Here is a 26,119-nt window from a genome sequence, read left to right as displayed (position 1 = left end):
TGGTCACACACAAAAAAATGGTTTTCACAGCCAGTTAACAACATGATGGCTCAGGTATAGAAGGAAAAAGTTATTCTCCATAAAAACAAAGATTCATAGAGCTGCCAATAAGGAGAAGGTGGATCTTAAAGTCATGGTGTCACAATAGGAAAGTGTGCGCAAGAGTAGTCTCTCATAGAGGGAAGAAAATTTGCCTAACTAAACGAAAGGCTGATATCTTTCAACAATTGATGAAGTTGAGGAAAGATGGTTAGCCCTCCAGGACCCAATGATCATTCACAGGCAAACAAGCTGCTCATCTAGTTATAGGCAGTTTTGCATCAACTATCAAGTGGCCACCCAAATTCCACAGCCTCTTTGAGAGAGGTACCAGAAGAGTTAGATGCTGTGTGCTCTGAAAAACACTGCCAGCACATAGCAAGTGCTCAATAAATATTTGATCAATATATTTTCTCACTTTAAACAGAGAGAAAGCCCCTGCAAAGTGACACTGGCCGCATTCAAGCTTATATAGAAGAAATCAGCAGGTAGAAATGACAATTCACACAGACCATAGTGAGATGTCCTGGTTTCTGAGGAAAACCCCAGTGGAGGGCTAAAGGGGAGCCCACTTACTCTGTAAATCCAAGTCTCCTGGGCTGAACGACTTATATCCCAGCATAGAGAACTTTCTTCTGAAAGCACCAAACCACTGCCAGTAATCGTCAGAGACTCCTCATAAGATCTAAGTGGATAAAATCATTCATATTAAAATAGAAAGTTTCCTTTAAAAAATAATTCGTATTCCTTTTTAAAAAAGAGAGAGAGATTGTGAATTCCCCAAACTGATGACTGAGTTTGACGGGTCAGATAATAGGTCAGATTCTACCACTGGTGAAACTGACAACAACAAAAATAGCTAAGATCTATTGAATGCTTACTATGCACTGGCGTTTTGAATAGGTTAGTTCATTCAATCTTCAAATTGACCCTAGGAGGTTAATTAGTATTATTGTTCCTCTTTGTATAGTTAGGAAATAGAGACTTAGCAAGGTTAAAAAACTTTCTTAAGATCACACAGCTGTTAAGGGTTTGGGTTCAGATTCAGCCCAGACAGTCTAATTCCAGAGCCCACACTAACACTCCATAAAAATTATCCCTATTTTCCTATAAAATGCTAACTACTTCCTGCAGGTTAATGCATAGTTGGGCTCCGTGGCCAGGGAGTGCCACTGGACTGTGGTCTGTGTTCAGGACAGAGAAGGAACCTCACTAAGAGCCCAAGAAACAGTCTAATAAGAGGGCTGCTCAGGGCACCCCTGCTTTTTCTCTCTCTCTGTAACCTTCCTCTCTCCTCAATCTATACTCCATACCATCTAATAATGCTATTTAAGGAAGCACATTCATTTTAGCACGGGTTTCCCTTGGCGTTTTTAGATTCTTTGGTATTTTTAGATTCATTAGGAACTCTTTTCTCTGCCTATGAGAGACCCACTTCCAAGAAGTAGCTCTCTGTCACCAAGTTACTACACAACCCAGATAGCAAGTCAATCGCAGCTGAAATTACCTTGTTTCCCAGTTTGCTTTCTTGTTTTTGTCTCCTCTCTCTAGAATGTTAAATTCTATGAGAGCAAGGCTCATTTCAGTCCTGGCCTAACATAGTACCTGACACACAATCGTTGTTTAACATTTATTTGGAGAATGAATGAATAAATGAACAAAAAAGCCACAGAAAACAAAGCAGTTGCATACTAGGTCTGCCACTTCAGGGTTGCACAGATAATTGACATTTTTTTTCTTCTTCATTATTGGTATCATCATCGAAACAGCTGTAGATTATTAATGTTCCCTATTAAGTGCCAACACTATGTGGCATTTTACATACATTATCTCATTTAATCTTCACAAGCCACATGGCAGACACTATTATTCCTGTTTTACAGATGAGGAAACTGAGGCTCAGAGAAATTAAGTTGTTTGCCAAAGGTTTCCAACTGCCCATGAGATAGAGCTTAAATTTCTTAACATGGTTTACAACTTCAACCTCATCTTTTTTCTTGGCTCAAACTCCAATCTGATGCTGCATTGTCTATCAGTTAGAAATGTGGTATCTAGTGGCTTAAACAGAATTTTATTTTTTTCACCTAAGAAGTCTTGGTAGGAAATGCAGGGCTGCCACAATAACTCCATGATGTCAGCAAGAACCCAGGCTCCTTCTGTTTTTCCTCTTCACAGTATTCCAATATGTTGTGTTGTTACTTCATGGTCACAAATGGTAGATGTTCTTGTAAGCATCCTATCAGCATTCAAAGCAAGGAGGAGGAGGAAGGGCAAAAGTCTATGCCAGCCAAGTTTTCCTCCTTAATCCTGAAAACAAAAACTTTTCCAGATTCACTTCAGCAAACTGTGCTAATATCTCATTGTCTAGAACTGTATCAGATAGCCATCATTAGCTGCAAGAGAGGCCTCTATGATGGAAGGTGGGAAAGAAAAAAGATAGAAATGACTCTCGGGTCAGCCAACCAGCAATGTCTGCCACTCAACCATCCAGAGCTACTTTCAAATGCACAATATGTCAGTGCTCACTCTTATTTCCAGATCCTTGCACCTGTTCTTCCTTCTCCTCTCTTCAGCTCAATGTAAATGTTTGCTCTCTTTGAAATCTTTCCTGACTTAGAAACTCCCACCACCAAGAGTGGGTAAGTGCCTTCCTATTAGCACCTTGGACTTAGCTGCCTTTTTTCTTGTCGGTATTCTCCACTGGACCAAACTCTTTGAAGGTGGTGCCACATCTTCTTCATTGTTATATCCCTGGCATCCATCACAATGTCTGGCACAATAAACCTTTATCGAATGAATGAAGTGACAAAGCAAGGAATCAGGTCATTCCAATTCCAAAGTCCATGCTCTGTTCACTAGATAACGTTGACTCCTAGGATTAAACAACCTTTCAAAAGTCCATTGAAAGCTCTCCAACCTACCCTCAGAGACACCATGGAGTTTTATTCTCATCGTCATCATCATCATTATTAATATCACATTTCCCACCTGCTGTCTAATAGAAGACCCAGAAACACTCAGAGTCACCAAAAGTTGGGCAGGAGGAAAACAGAGCCTGAAAAACAGCCCAATGGTGTGTCTAGTCCCCAGTCCCCAAGAAAATTGAAAGCTGAATATAACGAATGAAAATATTTCAGAATTCAAGCAGGATGCTCTGGTCTACTTAACTGTAGCTTTAGCACTAACTGGCATTTGTTTTTCATTTTTCCATGTGCGTTTAGTAATTACTGACCATAGCTCATGTTCTGTGATTTTTTTAAAAAAAAATTGAATTCCAAATGCATTGTGATGGCTCAGAGGTAATTGTTCATTTAGATGAAATATACACCTAACAACCAGAGCTTTCAGGAAGACAAGGCCCCTCAGAGGTGGCTGAGAAAATGTTATGCTTACCCTGTGCAGTGTTGTTAGAAAGAAAGGAAATTTCTTGACATCTGCCGGCTAGACACCATGCCTCCATCCCTCTGGACCCAAGTGAGGGGTAAACCAGCAATACCACTGCTCCAGCCACCACAGTGACAGAAATCATTACCTTCACCTGGGAGTACAGTCTGTTTTCTTTGGCTTTTTTTTTTTTTTTTTTTTTTTTTTATTTATGGCTGTGTTGGGTCTTCGTTTCTGTGCGAGGGCTCTCCCCAGTTGCAGCAAGTGGGGGCCACTCTTCATCGCGGTGCGCGGGCCTCTCACTATCGTGGCCTCTCTTGTTGTGGAGCACAGGCTCCAGACGCGCAGGCTCAGTAATTGCGGCTCACGGGCCCAGTTGCTCCGCGGCATGTGGGATCCTCCCAGACCAGGGCTCGAACCCGCGTCCCCTGCACCGGCAGGCAGACTCTCAACCACTGCACCACCAGGGAAGCCCTCTTTGGCTTTTTAATTTCATCATGATAGGTCACTTCATCTGCTTTTTTTTTAATACTTCCCCCACTCAACACGCATACCTCATACATGTTAAATGGGTCATCCACTTTTCTGTTTCAGCCTATTGTTAACGAAATCTTAATAACTGTGGTGATTTTAAATATGTTCACAAATGTTTTGGCATGCCTCCTTTCAAAAAGTGGAGCCTATTTCCCTTCCCTCTGAGTGTGGGCTACACTTAGAGACTCAATTCTGACAAACAGAATACAATGCAAATGATGGTGGATGACTGGACGGCCATGTCATAAAAGGCACTGCTATCTCCTCCTCCTCCTCCATCTTTTCTTCCTTCCTTCCTTCCTCTGCCCCCCTCCATCACTTACTCTGGGAGAAGTGTCCATGAGGACACTCAAGAAACTTTATGGAGAGACCCACAGAACAAGGAACTGAGGCCTCCTGTCAAGAGCCACGTACGTGAGCTTGGAAGCAGATCTTCCAGCCTCTGTCAAGTCTCAGATGACGGCAACCTTGTGAGGGACCTTGAGCCAGAATCACCCAGCTAAGCTGCTCACATATTTCTGATCACAGAAACTGAGAAATTCAAAATGCTTGTTGTTTTAAGCCACTATTTTATTACATAGGAATAGATGACTAATACAGCTACATTAAAGAAATATTTTGTACAATTAATAATATACCAATAGCTCATCCTCCTAATATGGTTTCCATTTCTGTATATTATCTTCCACAAGGAAATGCTTTATATAATTGTTATTATAATGCAAATATAATTGACTTCTGCCATTTTCTCATGTTTTATCAGGAATATTTCCCTTATTATTATGTCTCACATAATAATATTTGAACATAATTTATTAAACCATTTCCATATATTGCACATTTCAGTGGTTTCCAGCTTTTTCTACTAGAGCTTTTATGGCAGTAAATATCTTTGAATATACAGCTTCTTGCTTCTCTTGGCTTATTTGGTTAGAATAAACTTTCTATATTTAAATTATGATAAAAAGATTATGAACATTTTTGTGACTCTCATTACATATCATCATATTTACTTTTTCAAAACGACATATCAATTTCTCAGCAATGAACAGGTGTATCAGCTATACTACAACAATAATTGTATTATAATCTTTTAAAGTTTTTCTAGGAGGTACAAAATTGCATCTCAAGTTTGCTTTCATTTGCATTTTTCATATCTAATGAGGTTGTATGGGTTTTTTGTATGTTTAATTACTGTTTGTTTCCCCTCTTGTGAATTATCTCCTCCTGTATTTTGTGCTTATTCTAGTCTTAATGCATACTTTTTCTTATAAATTTGAAAGTAAAATTACAGATTAGAACTATTAACCTTTTGTAATCTTTGATTAAAATGTTTTTCCAGCCATTTGTCCAGTTTTATTAGTTTGCTTTCTCATTATACAAAAATCCATGATTTTTTACATTCAAATATATCAATACTTTTATGTTATTTCTTCTATTACTTTCTATTGCTGCAAAGCTAAGAGAGTTCACATTTTTCCTGATATGAACTGCTATTTTCTTCTAGTTTCTCTAGAACTTATGAAGAGGTGTTTTGTTTTGTTTTTTGTATTGTGTTTTTGTATTTACCTCAAATCCATATGGAGTCTTAGTGTATACTGTAAATATAGATCATTTTTTTGAAATTGTTTTTCAGCTTATTCATTTTTTTAATTAAAAATAGTTCATAGGGGCTTCCCTGGTGGCGCAGTGGTTGAGAATCTGCCTGCCAATGCAGGGCACACGGGTTCTAGCCCTGGTCTGGGAAGATCCCACATGCCGCAGAGCAGCTAGGCCCGTGAGCCACCATTACTGAGCCTGCGCGTCTGGAGCCTGTGCTCCGCAACAAGAGAGGCCGCGATAGTGAGAGGCCCGCGCACCGCAATGAAGAGTGGCCCCCGCTTGCCGCAACTAGAGAAAGCCCTCGCACAGAAACGAAGACCCAACACGGCCATAAATAAATTAATTAATTAAAAAAAAATAGTTCAGTGTAGTTTGGCTTTAAATTTTTACAATATTTCTAGGGCTCACTGGAGATCACTGAGTGATCTCCACTGAGTGTGCCCCCCCCCAAAATGGCAAAGAGTGACAAACCTGGGACCTGTGGTAGATGATACTGATTGAAATTTCTTCGCCTTTTTCTTGATACCCACAGAAGAAACAAGTGCTTCCGGAGCACTGGTCTCCTCCCCAGCCCCAGGTGGTGAGTCATGATTGGCCCAAGACAATTATTTTCTTTTTCTGTGATTGTTTTAGGCTTGGGCTTGTCTTGCTGTGTTGGCCAATGATATGCAAGGGGAAATCAGGGGGCAGGCGGGAGCTCTGGAAATAGCTTTTTCTCACCGACAGAAAGAGACCTTTCCATCAAAGTGGCCACCTGTATGTGATGCCTGGAACATGTCAGGCACCTGGTAATCATGAGAGGATAGGTCAGAGTACAAATACTAGAGATGACGGAGCAGACAAATGGTAAGACTTGGGTTCTAGATGATGTTGAGCCACGGAATTAATCAACTCCAGAATTGTCTACCTAAGAACATGCTCTATGAGAGAATACATATTCCTACTTTTAAGCTTCTTTTAGATGTCTTTTCTGTTATTTTCAGCTGAAGGCATCCTAAATTTTAAAACCTCTTTGATATTTTCCTCCTTGCTCACTTATTTCTCTCATACCATTTAAAAATTGCACTTCAGGTTTAAGAACCTGATTCCTGAACTGTGAAAGTGTCAAAAGCCAGTGCATATCTAGGAGAGGGTACTCCGTGAACCTCCCTTTTAGCAGGAGCCTCAGTCTTCACTGCACCAAGAGTTCGCATAACTGCTTCTCTCCCACATTCCAAATGCCTTTGTGCTCAGGGCTCTTTACCTTCTTTCTCAGATACAAGTACAAAACCCTAAGCACTTACAGCCTCCAATTCAAGAGGGTGAGTTACAATGAATGACAAGTGGCATTTGCTACTGCCCTTCAATGCAAATCTCTCAACATCTCTTTATCTCCAACAATACACTGAAAACTGAGCACCCTGACAAGATTTTATAGTAAGAGCCCTAAGCTGCCATGTTCTACAGATCCTGTCACAGATGAACAATGGGTGGCCCTATTAACAACCATCTCAATTATTGCAAATACTCAAACAACCTGAAGCTAAATAAAAACTTAAAATAAATCAGATGGTCTATATAAGTGGTTTTCATAGATTCTATGAGCTCCATAGAACCCTAAGGGTTCTGCAGAAATACCTCAGATGAGGGTAGGAAGAATTGAGCAAACAGAGCTTGGTTCTGGCCCCCTCTTCAAATGAAAAGCTCTGCTTTTTTAATCTGTATTACATACAGATTTGTCTTGTACAGAATATCCCATTTGAAGAAAAATCTTCTTTTTTTATGTTCTGTTTAATTTATTTTTTAATTTAATTTTATTTTTTATACAGCATGTTCTTATTTGTTATCTACTTTATACATAATAGTGTATATATGCCAATCCCAACCTCCCAATTTTTTTTAAGTTTTAAAATACTAGTAACACTCTTGATGTTTGGAGCCATCCAGATGTTTGCTGTCAGGCAAAAAAAAAACAAAAGCAAAACCAAAAAAAAAAACGATCAGATCATTAAGAGAAAGACAGGAAGAGACAGAAGATACCATCTCTATCTTTTTGTTATTTTTATTTTTCTTCTTGTTATTTTCAGCCTAATGGCTTAATGGAGGATCAACATATAGGGGTATTTTCCATATGAGAACTGAAACAGATGAGGCTTTCAGTATTGGATCCCTGTTCTGTATCAGATCTTCTTGATGAATGTTAGAGGGGGTGGGCAGTAATGGGAAGAAGGTGAGTTCTCATTGTTCCATTATAATATGATAACCCAACAGCACAAATTACTGGCATAGCTGTAGCCATATTGGCATGCACAGTCTATTTCTATTGATTCCTGAACTTGAAGAGTCCATGACCTCATCCAAAGTATGCTTTTTAATAATTCACTTCATTTAAGGGCCCATTAAAATGTCACATCTGTCATAAAGCTTGTAAACACTTAGTTACTTCTAATGTCTTCAAAATAATAATGCATTATTGATGAAATCTTGGTTTACAATCACTTTGCTCCCATTTGACAAAGCCAATATAGCACATGCTTTCTCTGTATCCTATCACATGTTCCTCCCTCTTCAGCTACAATGCTTTGTTCTTAGGTCTCCCATAGTTCTTCCAAAAAGAGCTTTTTGGAATACTTTCTTGTTCTAAGCTAGGAAAATTGACTTATGGGTTGATTCATTTCAAAGAAGAAACTAGCAAAATGGTTATAAAGTTGGCTGGATAAGCCACCAACCAGAGTATGCAAAAGTAAGAAGGGGCTAGACATTGAGAAATCTATTGCTAGCTGAAACATTGGCTTCTTTGGATATATAAGGCTTTCTCCTGTAGAAATTTCTGGGAGGGTGTAATCACGAACCCTTGATTTCAGATACCTTTTCAGTGGAACATGAGCACAAAAAACAGTATTAATTTGAGTATCAGTAAAACCAGGAAAAGGAAAATACATTCTCTAAACTATGGGGATTCTCCCTAAAAATAGGGTTGTCAAATAAAATGCAAGATGCCCTGTTAAACAACAAATAATTTTTAGTAAAAATATGTCCCAAATATTGCATGGGATATACTCATACAAAAAAATTATTTGTCATTTATCTGAAATTCAAATTCAACTTGGCGTCTTGTATTTTTATTTGCTAAATCTGGCAACCCTACCTTTTAAGGCAAATTTTAATGCTTTACCTAACATTAAAATGCTGGTGGTGCTAGCTCAATAGTTCCTAAACTTGGCTACACATTAGAATTATCTGTGTTTTCCTGAGCCCACCCTTTAGAGCAGTTAAATCAGAGTCCCTGGAGTGGGGCCCAGACATTCTTTCAAGCTTCCCAAGCATTCTAATGGGAAGCCAGGTTTCAGAACCACTATGCTAGGGGATTTTACTGATTCCAGTGTAAAATCTCAGAGAGGCATATCATCAGTGGTGTCTTGGGTCTCGTGGTAGGGAAATACATGTCTTTTTTAAAACATATTCAACAATTTAATACAACTTTATATTTGAAAAATTAAACTTGTTTTTTATATTATAAACTACCCCTAAAATTAATAATAACAGAGTGATTTAGACCTGAAGAGCTAAGAGATAACAAAGTACAGGGCCCAGGACCTGGGGCAAGCCCTAGGTGGGCAGAGTGCCTGGGATGGAGAACAGGAGGCAAGCAGGATGTAAAGAATGCACAGGTGTCCCAGGTCAGAGGCTAGCACAGACCAGAGCTCAGGAAGGCAGACAAGGAGTAGAAGCAAGAACAAGAATTTAGACAGAGTCACCAGCCAGGCAACAGACGATGCACAACTGACCAAGTAATCCTGCCGATTGCAGGTTTTGGGGAGTGGCTTCAATCCCAGCACCTGGACGACCCAGGATTCACAGCTGACACAGGGGTGAGCATTTGGCTAGGATGGGGTACAGAGTACAGAGAAGGGCAACTGTTGGTCTTTTATCTCAGTGCAGTGCCAGCTGACCTGCACCTGCTGTGATCTGAAATGAGTTTGACACTTAGAAGGCATAGCTTTTTGTCCTGTGTACTTTAAGCAAGTTGAGTGATGCCTCTCAACCTCAAAGTTCTTTTCTGAAAAACAGGGAGACCATAACCTTCTTCGCAGGCATGTGTGGGCAACATTTTAAATCATAAGATATACACAAAAGAAGTGGAATGTGGCCTACAGGTGTCTTCATTGAAACCTGTCACTTTCCTAGTAACCATCTCTACTGCCATGCACCCCATGTCCTTCCATGTCCCAGGCCTCCCCTGCTCCTCCTTGAGATTCCTCATGCTCTCACTCATGTAGGTGGCTTGTTTAGAGGACAGTGGGCATCCAGTGCCTGTCCCAGCACCCTGCAGGGTGGATGCTCAATGATACTTGCTGCCTTAATCAGACCAAGAAATCTAAATGGGTGTTCCTCCCTCTAAAACACTTTTTGGTATTCCTAACACTGTATATTTTCATTTTCTCTTCAATTTACATCAGTTTAAGCCTTGTATTTATTAGCTGTGTGACTTTAGACAATAGATTTAACTTCTCAAAACCTCAGTGTACCCATCCTGTAAAAGGGGAGCATTAGTGGTATCTAGCTTAAAGGTTTGTTTTGAGAATTAATTCAGATTACGTATGAAAACCTTTACCCCAGGACCTGACACATTATATAAGTACTTCAAAAATATTTGCTATTACTAGAATGATCACCACTCACTTCAGCATTACCCCAGCAAGATTCTTGACTCAGACGTATACATTCCATGCCCACCCCTAATCCAGGTACCCAGAGACAGGTTTGCCCTGAATGCTACAGCCCCACAGGAGAGGTCAGGCATTCTGAAGTCACCTATTGTTTCAGGAATCATGAAATCATAAATACCCCACAGCTCTCATTGACTACAAAATAATAAAAGTCATTCTGCGTTTGCTATATCCCCCTCCATCTTCACTTTCTGTCTTAGGTCTATCTTTTACTGAGATTTCCACTCTCCTACTAAAATAACATCATGTTTTTATGATCTTCCCTATACAAAAAACCTTAAACCATCCCATCCCACCCCCCAAAGGCATAAACTTAAACCTAAAGCCATATGGCACTGGAATTAAAGTCAGCATATTGCTGTGTTGTATAATTCACCATCATTATAAATGATTTCTCAGTGATATTATGGTATTAACCCACTTTGCTGTGCAGTGATTCATTATAGTTCTAAGTATTCCTTTGCAGCCCAGACAGCTGTCTTTCAAATGGAGCTCAGCTGAATTTAGCCGTACAGACATGTTGGGTTGCCAGCACCATTCCCAGCCCCACCAGCTGCCTCAAGAAAGCTGCCTACTTCAGACCATCCACAGGGCTTCTGGCTTTTAGCAAAGAATGCTGCAACTCCATATCCACATGATCCCATTATAATGTATGCAGGTAATCAGTTCTGTCCATCATTAAAGACATTGACTTTGTCACTCAAATTATACTAGAAAATTTTAAGTCAGGGGCCGTTCTAATTTGTTAATTTGCAAGTTTGAGGGTAGTGAATGGGATTCACAAGAGAGACTGTGGAATTTCCTTTAATTAATGAGAGTATGTGAATTCCCTTTCCTTTCAAGCAGGGAGCTTAGTACTTAACATGCATGTCAACATATATTCAACAACTACCTAGACAACCTTTACGTATATATAAAACACATCACATACGTAAGTATGTGTGAACTAGCCTGGCACACACAGATGGGTGTTCTTCTGTTGAACATAAACAATTTTATGGAACATCAATATCAGACAAGGCCACTCTGTGGCCATGATGGGTGAAGACAAAAACAGGACAACTCCGTATGTGTGAACACGGATAAAACATGAACATTGTCCAACGCACAAAACACCAAAACATCCCCCATCCCAGGTAACAAGGGTGAGTGCTCCTTCTTTCCCAATCACACTTGGAACCTCTCCTCTAGTCCGATTAAGATACCCAATCAGAGAATTACCCCTATTTTCTGACAGCATCCAATCAGAGCAAAGCCCCGTTTCCTTAAAACGTCCCCTCACGTCATCAACACAAGCCCAAATCCTATAAAGTCCTTTCAAACATCCTCTCACTGAGATGCCACACAGTTCAACAAGCAATAGATGAAGCTTGTTCCACTGCGTGTGTGTTCCTGCTGGTCTTTGGCTAGAGGACATCAACACCACAAAATATCAGTGCTCATCCTTCCTGCCTTTTCAAATGTCATCTTCTCTTGGTGTATTTGAGGGAAAGAGGTTTATCTAGCTTCCACACCTGGGTCAATCCTGCTTCATAGACATTCTCTAGATCCTAACTAGCACTCTCAGTTCAACCTTAGGAGCTCTGAGACCATCATCTTTTGCCTTCTTTCTGAAGAATACTACAAACACAAGTCTGTGAGCAAAATAAGCATTTGTGTGAGGATTTGAAAGTAACGGAGCGCAGCATAGAACACATAACTTAAAACTGACTAATGTACATTCTCACCTCTCACCTCTTCCCCACTGCCACTCTCCTCCACCCCAATCACCCCTTAAAGAATTTTTATCTGTGTTCTCCTTGCTCCCTTACCTCCATGATACCAGCTTTGTTTATGTGTTTGTCTGTTTTTCCATCCGTCTTGTCCTCTGTACCCCAAAACCTCAGCCTCCAGCAGTGTCTCCCATATTCCTCTCTTGTTTATTTGCAGGGACCCCAAACCCTGGGCTCTCTTAACCATGGAAAGGGGTTAGGTTAGTGGCAGTGGTGGTGGTAACTTTATTACACATATCATTTTTCTCTCTTGAATGCCCTACCCTGAGCAGAGCATGTAGCAGATGGGATGGAGCTGGGGGAAGGGGTGCACAGAGGAATCACAATTTTTATGAAGCCATCCCGAGGAGGTGTTTAAGTTTTCAAAACAAAAGAAAAATATTCTTCCTGGGTGAAATTCTGCTCTAATTCTACTAGAGTTAGAATTAGAATTAGAATTCTTCTAACTCAAACTTTCTTGGTTGAGAAACTCAATGAGAAATACATTTACATGGCAACCCAATATATACACACATACAAACATGATAGACAGATCATAGGAAAAAAGAGAGAAAGAGATGTAGAGACACTGTATCCTCACTAAAATGCTCTCTGATATTTTCTTTTTTTTATTCTACTTCATTGTTTAATGAAAAACTTCTACTTGGCTGCAAGTTATGTTGATTGTTATGTTGATTTCATGACCCACTAACGGATCTCAAACTGTAATTTGAACACAATCTCCTAAAGCAACCAGCATTTAACTTGACAAAATTTTCTTCCCACCACAGGTATAGAGATAGGTCTTACACTGACACACACACATATGCCCACCTGACGCATCATCTGGCCCATGGAGTGGGTTCCTGAGCCAGAGGAGTAATTCAAGAGGGGAAAAAAAAGTAAATGAACTCCTCTTCACTCTAGGTACATAAGTAGCATGGAATCACTCGACTGTGGCAGCCAAAGGTGGAGCAAGTCAAGGACCAGATCAGAGGTCACTCAGAATGTGACGGCAGTGGCCTCCAGGGACAGAAGCAGAGAATCCAGTGACCCAAGAAGTATACAAGGTAGGAAGTGGAAGAATACAATTAAACAAAATGAAGAATAACAAGACCACAACCACAAATATGGCAGCTCAAGGGAGTCAGTGTCAACACAGAGGAGGAAAAGCAGTTGATGGAAAGTACAGAGGGAGGAATGACCCTAGGAACAGAGACCAGCTGGGGACAGAGGGGTAGAAGCTACACAAGTGAAGTGATACTTACCCTGTTTCCAGAATCAGAAACTGTGGGTCCTATGGGAAATGGATGCAGTTCTTACAAATATCAACGCACCTTTCAACTATCAGCAGCTCTTCTCTGAGCCAGAAAGTCCACTTGTGGACTTTGAAGACCCCTGATATTTTTGCAGGGTGAGACCTTTCTATGGAAGGCAAAGCCAAATTATGATACATTAAGCCTGGCAAGCTTGATGACAATGATGTGATGATGATGGTGATAACACATTGGTTTTAGACAGAATTTGAGACATCCCATTTTGACTAGCTACTTTTCAGCACCTTTGCCCCAAGGATATACCTCTTCTCAAACAGGGGTTTGAGGTGTGCATTCATTACCTGTCTCTGAAGTTAAATTTATTTTCGCTGATTTTTAAACTCAAGACAGCCTTGCTGGTATGTTTACACTGTAGTGTTTATTTTCAGAGGTAGAACTACAATAAATAGAAAATGTTTTCCCTTCAGTAGAAAGGGAAATATTACACTTACATATTTATAACTATGACCGGTTATTTTTTTAAAACATGAAGTCAAAAATACTACAATTATTATACATTGTTAGCAATAATTTTCTGAGTGTTTCTGGTATAAAGACTGAAAGTAATATTCATGACATGAACTATACCTCAAACTGAATATGGAATAAAAATAGATTTAAATAACCAGAGCGAACTGCATACCTAAGTAGTACATGCAAATTAGTTTAACTGTTTTATGTTAGAGTTACTGTGATGGGAAATCAACACAATAAAAGTAATAAAGCTACTATTTTTGAGTACCTATTTTATTCCAAGTACCATGATGGATATTTTACATGTGTTCTCTTATTTAATACAATAACCCCAGGAAGTAGGTTCTACTAACCCTATTTTGTAGATGAGGAAACCAAAGTGCAGAACAATTAAGTAATCTGCCCAAGGTCACAGAGCCGGTAAGTGGCCAAACAGGATTGAGACCTCTATTGTTTGGCACAAGTCTATACGTGTTTTGTGCTCTGACACTGTCTCCTCCATCTCAGGCTTTAGGGGGATGATATGCAGGTGCTTATTCTGGGTACAAGGTTTTGCCCAGTCAGATGCCATCATCTTAGAACCTGTCAGAGAATACAGAAGCAATGATTCTGGAGAGTTATGTTCTATTGCCAAGAAATAACCAGACTGTATACTCACTCATGTGGCATGTAAGCTGAACTCATGTGGGTTTCAGAGGGTTTCTTTTCAGAGAGCTGCATTCTCAGCAGGAGTCTTCTACACCGCTGAAGTATCTAGGGAGCCTGGTTCAGCCTGTGGGTTCAGATGGCTTTGGATGTTTTCACCAGCAGACTGCATGCTTCTTAGAGAACATAGTGGGTAGCACAGAATGGGCCACCCACTGAGGACACTTAATAAATGCTGATTATCTGCTTAGGGTCTGTCCGGGAGGAAGAAATTTTCCTCTACCCTTCTAGGTTCTTCTGGCTGGTCCAAGAATTAAATTGACATAAGACAGATTAAGAGGAGAAAAATCAAACAAAAGTTTAATAACATTTATACATGGGAGAGACCCAGGAAAACAGAGTAACTCACCAAAATGGCTGAAAGCCTCACCTTAAATACCATCTTCAGCTAAAGACTAAAGAGGATGTTGGGGGTAGTGGTTTGGGACTTGAAGGGGAGGAAGGCAATTGACATGGAGATGGAAAAGCAAGTGTTTGGTAAATAAATGTTTGCTGGGCCTTGCAGAGACAATGGGACACAGAGAGGAATTCTAACAAACAGACTTTGCTAGGTTCCTCCCAGTCTACACACCTAGTTCGTGCTGTAGTGACCTATAGTGATAGCTCCCTTTCTGGAACAGGTCTTCTATCTACAGTACATTCTTTAGGCAGTCAGGGGGAAGGTCAAAGGTTCTTCCTGAATCTTTTGGGCCTTGATTGTTTTCAGCTAGAAATAATTGGCATGCCAAAATTGGCACCACACTTTGGGGTGTCAATTTTTGTTCCCCTACAGTTTCCTCCCAGCAGAACACTTCAGAAGGGTTTTGCCCTACAATGATTCACTCACTTTCCCCCTAATCCCTCATTCCCATAATTTCATTTTCCGAATCTCCCTTCCAGATTCCCTTAGAACTGAAAGCATCTCCCACTCTCTTCCCTAGAGGCACTTTCCAGCATTCAAACACACTTGTCCAAATGAGTGCATCAAGGTGACAAATCTGAGCTTTATTGTGTTCTTCCTTCACAGGAGGGGACTGAGGAATGTCCTCCATCACATCCTGCATAAATTCCTCAGCAGCAACCAGGCATTCCTCGATAGGGAAGCAAACTGGATACCTAAAGTATTACACAGTTTGACCAAGAAGACACTTGGGATCACAAAGCTATTTGTGATACTGAACTTCAATTTTAATAGCTAGTAAATCATGTTCCTTGAATTTGGAAACTACATACATTTTTTAATGGGCATTGTCCTCTCTCAGAAGGAGCTATCTCTAGTTATTTTGCTATAATTATGGGATATGGGAACTAATCATGATTTCTTATACAAGTGGTAAGAGTATAAAATTTTAATGGGCGAGGAGGGGAGAAACAAAATGGAGACCAATCTTCTAAATTTAACATAAATGGAACAATAAAGAGTCATGAAGGGAATTTTGATGATACAATAACTTTTATTAGCTTGATATGCTAACTGAGAAAAGAAATAGCATGCATTTTTAAAGAGTGACTTTTAAGGAAGAATAATTTGTTTGCATAAAATATGATTACTTACCCTCATAAATGTTTATTTGAATTTATTGCACTATAACCAAAGCCAAGTGCATCAGCCACAGCAGGGAAACCCAATTCTGAATTGCAAAACAAACCAAAGGTGTGACTGGGAGCACATAAGCATCCCATGCTGACTCGGAGAAATTTCAGCAGTTAAAATTCTGCTGATTTTCCAGGATAAGAGGCTCTAATGAGGCTGAATCCTTTAGAAACAAGAAAAAAAATTCAACTCAGACTGGGGCCCACCTCTCCCAAAAAGAACAGCACCCAGAAGAGGCTGGTCAGCACCTTTCTCAGGTTCACCTGAGTTTCCAACCCGCAATCCACACTAGAATCTGTCAACTGGCAACCTGAGGCCAGTCCAGCAGCAGACACCATTTTTATAGGTTAGTATTTAAATAAGTTTAGAAGAATTTTTTTTTTTTTTTTTTTTTTTTTAGTTTAGAAGAATTAGAGCAAAGATTACGAGGGCTGTGCTCTCCAACTCATGAGTCTCCACCACTGCTGCTCTTCTCGGGTTCCTACCTTCATTCATTTACCTACCCATCCCCGTAGGCCTGGGACTTCTGACCTACACACTTGCCTTTCAAGGACTCATGAAATACTACTCTCTTTCTATCACCAAGCTGAACACTGGAAGCCCTTTAAGGACATCAGCTCACATTGTCTTCATCCAGAAGGAGAGAGTGCAGAAAGGACCTTGACAAATGCTTTGATACTAATTTTCTCATTTGAGGCTGCCCAAGGAACCACAGTAAGTCAGAGGTAGAGGGAGCCCCAAGACTTAGTCTCCCCATTTCCTAGTGCCCAGGCCTTCCAAAGATCCTAAAGCTACCTCTACTCGTAACCAACTGGATGCTCAATAAGCATTTACTGATGAAGGATGCAAGGAATGTCATGGAGGAAATGCAGGATAGGCAAAGTGCTAAGGGTCAGAATAGGACATCTTGAAATCATGCAATCCTGCAAAAAGAAAAATTGTTTTTATACTGTTGATTCTCCATAATTGGATAACTTATTTACTTGGTATCATCAAGGAAAATCTCTTTAATACTGTGATTTTTTGTTTTTAAATAAACAGGAAAGCGTGTCTTCTGATGTCACCTTGTTACTTCTAGTGTTTAACCTTGTCACACAGAAAACAATACAAAAGAGGGACAGGAAAAGGGATGGAAATAAAAAGGTAGAAATACTGAACCTCCCAATGTGCCAAGCACTGGGCTTGGTGAGTTATATGTGGTATGTCATGGGATCCTCACTTCTCCTCATTTTAGAAATCAGGAAGCAGGAGTCACAAAGGACCCTGGCCAAGGACACAGAGCAAGTAAAAAGGTAGCTGCCCCACTTGATTTTTCAGAACTGCTAACCAATTACCATTTCAACTTCTTGCTTAATTTTTTCGGATTATATTGCATGGCTTAGGCTTTGGCTTTTAAGCCTGAAATAAAAACACAACGTATTTACTGTGACATTTTCATTTACATGGGCAATTTCCATTTCCCCTTCACATACCTAGTTAAGGCCTTAGTGGTCCACAGTTCACTGAGTAGCCACAATTTTAAATCTGATTTCCAAAGCTGTTTCTTTAGAATGCAGTTGCAGAAGACAGAAGGGGCAGATGTCAGTATTAATGCCACTGCATTGAGACAATTACTGGAAATGTAGCCTAATGGAGGATTTTTCTGAACTCTGCTGATGATGGTTTCAGTTTGCTTATTCCCTTTGGCTATAGAGGAGCCCAGTGTTAGTGAACAATTTCAGTTCCTCTCACAGAGACCTCTTCCCCCAGCTGTTCACTTCTCCATCGAGAGCACTACCAAATAGCTCGAATATAAGGGCTGATAACTGTATTCCTAGGCACTGTGTTATGACTGCATCCGCCAAAGGAAATTGATTCTGTCTTTTTAAAAAATCATCACGAAAGTATCCTCACGGCATGAAACCTGAGAAAGAGCTAAACACCTCACACAGTGTCAAGAGGAGAGTTAACAAAAAACTTGCAAATATTTTATTTCCACATTATTCCCCTAAGCCCCCTTGTTGTCAAGACCTTTCTGGCCTTTAAGCCACAGGTAGCTTCTGGCGAAGCTTGAGACAGATGGCGATGTAGAGTTTCTGGCAACCGAGATAAACGTGTGTAATATCGAGCACCCACCTTGCAGCTTCAGAGGCTCACGACGCCGCAGCTCCTTCCCGAGGCCTCAGGAAGGGTTGCTCGCTAAAATCATTTTCTGGTTAACAAGAAATCTATGCAACATTTCATGCCAAGTATTTCAGAAGTCCCCCCTGAGGGATCCACACTCTGCATTTTAATTTAGTTCTACATGTTTCGTTTTCTAATAGAATGAACTGTGCATAACAACACACTTCACGATATGAAATGAAAAGCCTTTGATACAGTTACCTTTGTTTGTATTCAAATCCACAAGGTTTTATAGAACTCCAGGAACTTGTTGGTGAACACAAATTTTCTAATAAAAGCTCTGTCCCAGAGTTGGCAGTGGTCTTCAAGAACCTGCACCCATTCCAGCGTCTGACCAAAGAGGAGTAAGATCCAGAGCACTTAGCGATTTGCCTACAGTCCCACAGCAGGCAGAGGAGCCACCTTCAAACATGTCTTCAGAAGGCCGGGCTTCATGTTTGGCAACTGATTCTCAGTGTCCGCCCTAAAGACCCTGAAGAAGTGAGAAGCACTGAAGATGTTGAGTGGTTCTAGGAGGCGGCCTCCTACCCCTCCTGCTCTCAGTGGGTAGGACTTGAAGGCACCAGCATCCTCTGGCTGACGGAGCCATTTCTCCAAGGACTTGGATGAGTTTGGCTAGTGGGTTTGGGCAAATGACACTTCTTGAGAGAAGGTTTTGCTGTTCGACCAGTCAGGAACATAATTTGCCTCTATCCACAAACCTAGGAAATTACAAAAGTCTGGCGTTCAACTCAATTTCTTTTCCTTTGTGATGTTCATGAAGTCATCTACAATCAGAAAATCATTGCTATTTCTCCCCACTACATTACTCTAAAAGCTAAAGAGATTGCAAATGGGGCTGAAAAGACTCCAAACCTTCTTTCTGTTTTCTAGGTCCTAGTCATTCTTCAAGATCCAACCCCACTGAATCTTCACGAAGTCTTCCCCAGCCACGCACAGCCCACTGAATTACCATGGATGTTAGCTGCAGTATCATATACTGTTCAGGTATCTTCCTAATCTGGTTTCTGTAAAAAACTGAGAGTTAAAACAAAGAATAAATATGGAGGCCAAAACATCAGCTTTATTACCAAGTGGTTTTGCTAGGACTAACCCCTAGATTTATTTAGGCAGACTTGCCCCAATCTCAGGCAGTCCTGGACCAGGGCAAGGGATAAATATGTACCCAGGTGCAAAATATACTTTGGGGATGTAGTGAATAAAAGGGAGAGAGAAGCCTGGATTGTGCTCAGGAAAATTTCTCCTCAAAAAAGCCAGAAATGGGAAAAAAAATTGTTCTCCTCTAGCATATAGTTCTGCATTAAATTTCTCCATGCATATTAGTTCTGTACCTTTACCTGGATTTTTAAGCTTCTTCAGGACAAGAGCCATGTCTTACATGTCTTGTGTCCCTCACAGAAGCAAATACAATGTGAGGTAAATAAGGAATATTTAATAAATATTTGTCTTCGAAAAGACTGATAGTAAGAGCAGGGATTGTAGAAGTTAACTCTTCACATTTGTAAAAAACAACTAAGCCTTAGAAATTCTAATCTGCTTCATCAGTAGGTTGGCCAATGTGCACCTGGGTCCCAAGTCAAATCCTCATATCCAAAAGACCTGACCTAAAATCATGCAGCCTTATTCTCTATTGTAACAAAGAAAAAAACCTCTATTTCATTATTCAGAACACATTATCACCTAAAGATCTTGAGCATAATTTGGCATAAGTTCATTTTTCACACACTCAGGACCTAAATGTCTATTCCCCCTTAATGAAATATCTATAGAAAATATTGCAAGATTTGGTTGAGAAAAAAAAAAAAGAAATACATATCAAATTGCAAGAAATGAGAGCTGGAAACAACCGCTTAAGGTGCAAACACAGGTAGGTTATACCTAAATTCCTCCAAGTTGGTCGATGAAAATCTAGCAGTTATATCATAATCAGAATGAAGAAAATCTGCACTCTGAAGAAATGCCCTACTAGCACACCAAGCGAACTGTGGGTGTAAAGTTCCTGAGCATTTATACACCATCTGCCTAGATATTAAAAATGCAGTTCTGGGCATAAAGAGAAGCATAACAAATTAAAGAAACTTCTAAACTGGAATGTCCTGAAATTCAAGCTCTAAAAGTTCCCCCAAAAGGAAGCTGACAAGGTGAAGACTTTTTTTTCTGAGCAAACACAGATTTCAAGAGCAATAGTGAAGCAGTCACATATATATTAGTCAGTGTCCTCTCCCAGGAAGGGGTAATTTTTGAGAATTCCTGGAAGAAAAAATAAGTGAAACCTGGAGACAGATGTCTACATTGATCCACATCACACCAAGAAACTATCTTCTCTGAGAGAAAATCTGCAATTCTTTATCACCATCAACCAGAAACAATTGATGGAAACACTCTGTAATAGCTTTATACTAACCATGTTGGGGTTCTGTTACCTCTAGTGGCACTTCTGAGGAACACCTGAGAAAGTGGCCTTCCTAGACAGGGGTTAACTATAAAGTGCTCACTGGCAAGTCATCCTTAGGAGGGGATAAAGTAGAAAGCATGCAGACACCTTCATAGACTGCCTCCAAGAGAAGTCACCAAAGCCTACCCAAACCTTTCCAGTTGCTTTCTAAACTGCTCAAAAAATTATTCCTCTTACTAATGAAGCCATTTAGTCATTTCATTTAATAGACACTTACATAGTCCTTACTCTGTGTCAAGCAGGGTTCTAAGTGCTTTAATCGTCTTAACAAGCCTGTTAGATGATGCTTTCATTATCCCTATTGTGTAAATGAGGATACTGGGCACAGAGAGACTAAGTAACTTGCCTAAGGTCACACAGCTCATAAGTGATCTGAATGCACATTGTTCAGGCTCTTAAGTCCATGATGCTCTGCAAAAGTGTGAAACCCAATAACCCTCTTTGGTCATGATCATCGTGGACATGCCCTAGTTAACGCTCATCGAGACTGCTAATGTAAAATGTCTGTATAGTATTGTCAAAAAAGGATTATACAGACAATATAACATTAATGTCTATGTTGTCAGCATACAGAACATATTTAAATGTTAGAGTCCCTTCTCCAAGTAACTTAGACATAAAGGTGTAGGACAGTGGTTCTCAAACTGTAACAAGAACCAAAATCACTTGGAAGGCTTCCTAAAACTCAAATGGCTGGGCCCCACTCCCAGATGCTGCTGCTGAAGGGAACCTGTATCGGTCAGCTAGCCCTGCCATAACATAACACCACAGACTGGGTGACTTAAATGACAGAGATTTCTTTTTCTCACAGTTCTGGAGAGTCGAAGTTCAAGATCAAGTTGTTGGCAAGTTTGGTGTCTCCTGAGGCCTCTTTTGGCTTGCAGATGGTCACCTTCCTGCTATGTCCTCACACAGCCTTTCCTCTGTGTGTGTGCATCCCTGGTGTGTCTCTCTCTTCTTATAGGGAAACCAGTCATACTGTATTAGGGCCTTACTAGGGGCCTAAGTTTAACTCAGTCATCTCTTTGAAGGCCCTATCTCCAAATGCAGCCACATGGATTAGGGCCTACCCATATGATCTCATTTAATATTATCTCTTTAAAGGCTCCATCTCCAAATACAGTTACATTCTGAGGGACTAGCAGTTGGGACTTCAACATATGAATTTTGGGAGGGGACACAATTCAGCCCATAATCGTGCCACATTTTGAGAACCACTGGTCTACGGAATGCAACAAGCACATGTGAAGGGCATGTCTGAGCCAGGAACCCCACAAGGGCAATCACCCATGTGTGCCAACAAATTGAATGTGTTGATTTGAATCTGTTGTCATTGATGAGCATCACTTACACCTCTTACTCCAAGCCCTGCTGTGCTGGCCAGCATAGGGCTTTCAGACTCTCACTAGCTGTCTCAGATCTGGAGTCTTGCAGATGCCTCCGGATGTTGACTATAATCCTTTCTCTATCCTTTCTCTAAACTTTGGGGCTCATAACCATAAAGCCAAGAAAACTAATACCTCCATGTATTTACCCATGCAATCCAAGAATCAAGCCATTTCTGATAAAAATAAGATTTCTTCCTAAGAGTAAAACTATAATTCTAAATAAAAATAGATCAGAGTAGACATGTGTAAAAGTCATCTTAAAGAGAAAAATTGCTCACTATCTTAGTCCTTTTAGAATGCTATAACAAAAATACCATAAACTGGGTAACTTAAAAACAACAGAAATTTCTCACAGTTCTGAAGGTAGGGAAGTCCAAGATCAAGGTGCCAGCAGATTCGGTGTCTGATAAGGGCCCACTTCCTCAAAGACGCTGTCTTCTCACTGTGACTTAACATGGCATAAGGGGCAAGGGACCTCTCTGGGGCCTCTTTGTTAAAGGCACTAATCTCACTCATGAGGGCTCCACCCTCATGACCTAAACACCTCCCAAAGTCCCCACCTCCTAATACCATCACCTTGGGGGTTAGGATTCAACACAGGAATTTAGGAAGGACATAAACATTCAGCCCATATGGTCACAGACTTAAACAGACTTACAAGTCTTGATTTTCATCAGATTGAAGCTATTTAGACAACTAAAACACAGTGAGTCTGAAAGAAGGTAAATTGGTTTTAGAAACTTGTGGGAGAAGGGACTCCTGGCAGCCAATAGTGTGGACCCATTTGAGCAGCATCCAGGGACCAGTGAATACTTGGTCAGTCCAACATGAATACTAATCCACCTGATGTGTTATCTCTTTTCTGGAAACATATGCACTGGTACATGCCAACAGAGCTAGTGACATGAAATATTTGAGTCATATTAAGTCCGCTAGTCTTGCTTCCATGGTCACCAAGCAGCCTTCTGATAATTTCATTTCTCATGCACATAACATGTCTCCAGGGAAAGCACACCTGGTCAGGCCAACCAGGAATTTCTGGTCCCATGGCAATCACATTTCTCATAGTAAATTATTAAGCAGGCATCCTGACTTTATACATCAGCCTGTTGAGAGTTTTTTTCATACAAGGAATCTCCCATAAGTCCAGTCAATTCAGGAACATGAATAAGATCTCAGCTTCTGAATTTTGGAGCCCAAAGAGCCAGACTCTGATTCCTCCAAGTATATGCCATCTTGTGGAGTCGCCTAGTGACCAGTCATCTAGTTGTGCAGCACCCTGGATGGATGACCCTGACAAGATAACTGACACACTCTGTGGTTGAGTGATAGGATCACACTTAAAGAACAAGTGAAACATAGAGCAAAAAGGACAGACTTTGGAGTTAGTCAAACTTGTGGTTAAATCCTGGCCCTACAACTTACTAGCTTTGTTATTTAATCTCTGACTCTCAGTTTTCTCACTTGCAAAACAGGAGAAATGCCTTTATTATAAATCAGTGGTTCTAAAGGTGTAGACCCTGAATGTCTTAGTCTGTTCAGGCTGCTATAACAGAGTTCTATAGACTGGATGGCTTATAAACAACAGCAATTTATTTCTCACAGTTCTGGAGGCTGGGAAGTCCAAGACCAAGGCACTCACAAATTTGGTGTCTGGTGAAGACCCACTTCCTAGTTCATAGATAGCCATCTTTCCACTGTGTCTTCCCATGGCAAAAGGGATGAGGAAGCTCTCTTGGGCCTCTTTTATATGGGCACTAGTCCTACTCTTTTATATGGGCACTAGTCCTGCTCTTTTATATGGGCACTAATCCTTTTATATGGGCCTTAATCCTAATCTTCATGACCTAATCATCTCTCAAAGGACTCACCTCCTAATACCATCACATAGGGGATTAGGATTTTAACATATGAATATTGGGTGGACACAAACATTCAGTCTACAGCACTGGACCAGCAGCATCAACATTTTTAAGAATTTGTTAGAAATGCAACTTCTTGAATCCTGAACCAGCTGTACTAAATCAGAAATTCTGAAGATTGAGCCCAGAAATCTGTGTTTTAACAAGCTTTCCAGAGGATTCTGATGCTCACTAAAGCTTGAGAAGTATTGATATAGGTTATTGTGAAGATTAGAAATCATGTATACAAAGTATCTAGTACAGTACCTAGCACAAAAGTAGATACTCAAGACATTTTTGTGGCAATTATTATTACTACCACAGGAAATATGGAGAATGAAGGAGTCTCCCAAGACCTCATCAGCCTAGTAACAATTAATTTCATTTCTTATTTTAGATATATAGTCAAGATCCTGTATTTGTTCAATTTTGATAGATTTTCCTTCTTTACTCAGCAACATAGATACTTTTTCATAGGCTGTATAGTCTTGAAATTACCATGGTTGCCCAGTATTTCATCAGGTGGACATGCCATAATTTATGTAATTATTTCCTTAGTTTTGATCAATTACGCTGCTTCTAATTTTTCAAGAGACATCTTTGGCATACAACTTATTCCTTTCCTTTGGAACATTTCAAACTCCTAAACAGAAGAATGTAATGTCCCAGAGGATGAATTTGTGTGAGTGTTCTTATGAATGATCTAGAAACAAATTGTTACGCCAGTGTTTACATTGGACTGTCCCCAACTAGAAATGGTATCCCTTGGTATTTTATTAAGCAGAAAAATAGTTAGTACTGTTAGAAATTTTTTTAATTATTACCAAGTTTGAGTATTTATATTTACTAAAATGTGATGTGACTATATAAACTGTTATTTGAATAATTCACAGAAATTCACAATTATTCTTCACTGTAAATCTATACAAATGATCTCTTTTAAATCTGAAGAACTGTAATTCTGAGTTGGTTAAAAACTGATAGACTTCTGTATCCTTTTATGTGAGCAAACATGTAAATAAACAAAATTGAAAATAGATTCCTTTTACAGTCTGGTGTTTAAATATTTAGATACCTGGTAAATTTTACTATTGATAAATAATTCTAAATCCTGCCTTGTGTTAAACTGATGTATGCAATATATGAACAAAATTGAAAACAATATAACATTAATATTCATATTATCAGTAAGGACAACTGTGTAGTATGAACAAAAAATTAAAACATGATATTTAGCTGCAGTGTAACAAATTTAAACATGTAAAGAACTGAGATATTCATATCTGATTCTGAATTACTATGCTGAGAATATATATAAGCTGAAAGATTAGTGTTGTTTTGTTGCTGTTGTTATCACTACCAGTAAGAAAGCTACTGTGTTTGGGAATGTGGTTTGATGTAATTATAATGGGACATATACTTATTCCTAGTTGTTGTTTTGCTAAGATCCTGGAATTGTATATCTTGTTTATCCTTATGAAAAGGAGGGATCTTGAACTTTTCATTTTTATTACAATTGGAAATTCAACTTTCAGGCCAAGAACTATGAACTTCAGCTCCAAACTAATAAATTGCAGAACATATAAAAACCCAATAAAATAAAGAGAAATATTATGAGCTGCAATGAGAAACCTCAAGCAGGTTTCTAGAAACAAAATCAATTTATAAAAACCATTATACACTTTACAAGAAAGTATTTATGAATTATCAACCTAAGAAAGAACATATAAGACCTTTATAGAGAATATTTTAAGACTCTAATTATAGGATATAAAAGATATGAATAAATTGGGGAGCTCAACCATGTTCATGGATGTGATAGCAACATAGTAAAGATGTCAATTTTCTCCAAATTAACTTCCAGACTTAGTATAATCCCAAACAAAACTTCCAGTTTGAGGAACTTGATAAATTTATTCCAAATTTTTACGGCAAAATAAAAGAACAGATAACCAAGTCAACTTTGAAAAAGAAGAGCAAAAAGGGAGGACTCACTCTACCAGATATTAACACATATCACAAAACCTTAGTATTGGGCTTCCCTGGTGGCGCAGTGGTTGAGAATACGCCTGCCAATGCAGGGGACACGGGTTCAAGCCCTGGTCTGGGAAGATCCCACGTGCCG

At 39.7% G+C, this 26,119-nt stretch overlaps 2 long non-coding RNA genes across 2 annotated transcripts in view; one reads left to right on the top strand and one right to left on the bottom strand.

Moving 5' to 3' along the window:
* The first annotated feature begins 3,521 nt into the window (after positions 1 to 3,521).
* On the top strand, positions 3,522 to 17,979 carry LOC309612538. Its single transcript, XR_014235261.1, has 2 exons — positions 3,522 to 3,588; positions 3,891 to 17,979. It is a non-coding gene; the product is annotated as an uncharacterized lncRNA (long non-coding RNA).
* The window catches only part of LOC309612486, a 56,445-nt gene continuing 46,764 nt past the window's right edge, over positions 16,439 to 26,119 (bottom strand). Inside the window, exon 3 of the long non-coding RNA XR_014235187.1 lies at positions 16,439 to 26,019. This is a non-coding gene — a long non-coding RNA (uncharacterized lncRNA). The remainder of the gene's footprint in view (positions 26,020 to 26,119) is intronic.

Source organism: Balaenoptera borealis (assembly GCF_965194805.1).
Source record: "Balaenoptera borealis genome assembly, chromosome: 15".
NCBI lineage: Eukaryota > Metazoa > Chordata > Mammalia > Artiodactyla > Balaenopteridae > Balaenoptera > Balaenoptera borealis.
The sequence above is the reverse complement of the archived record's forward strand: the minus strand, read 5'-3'. Positions and strand labels throughout refer to the sequence as shown.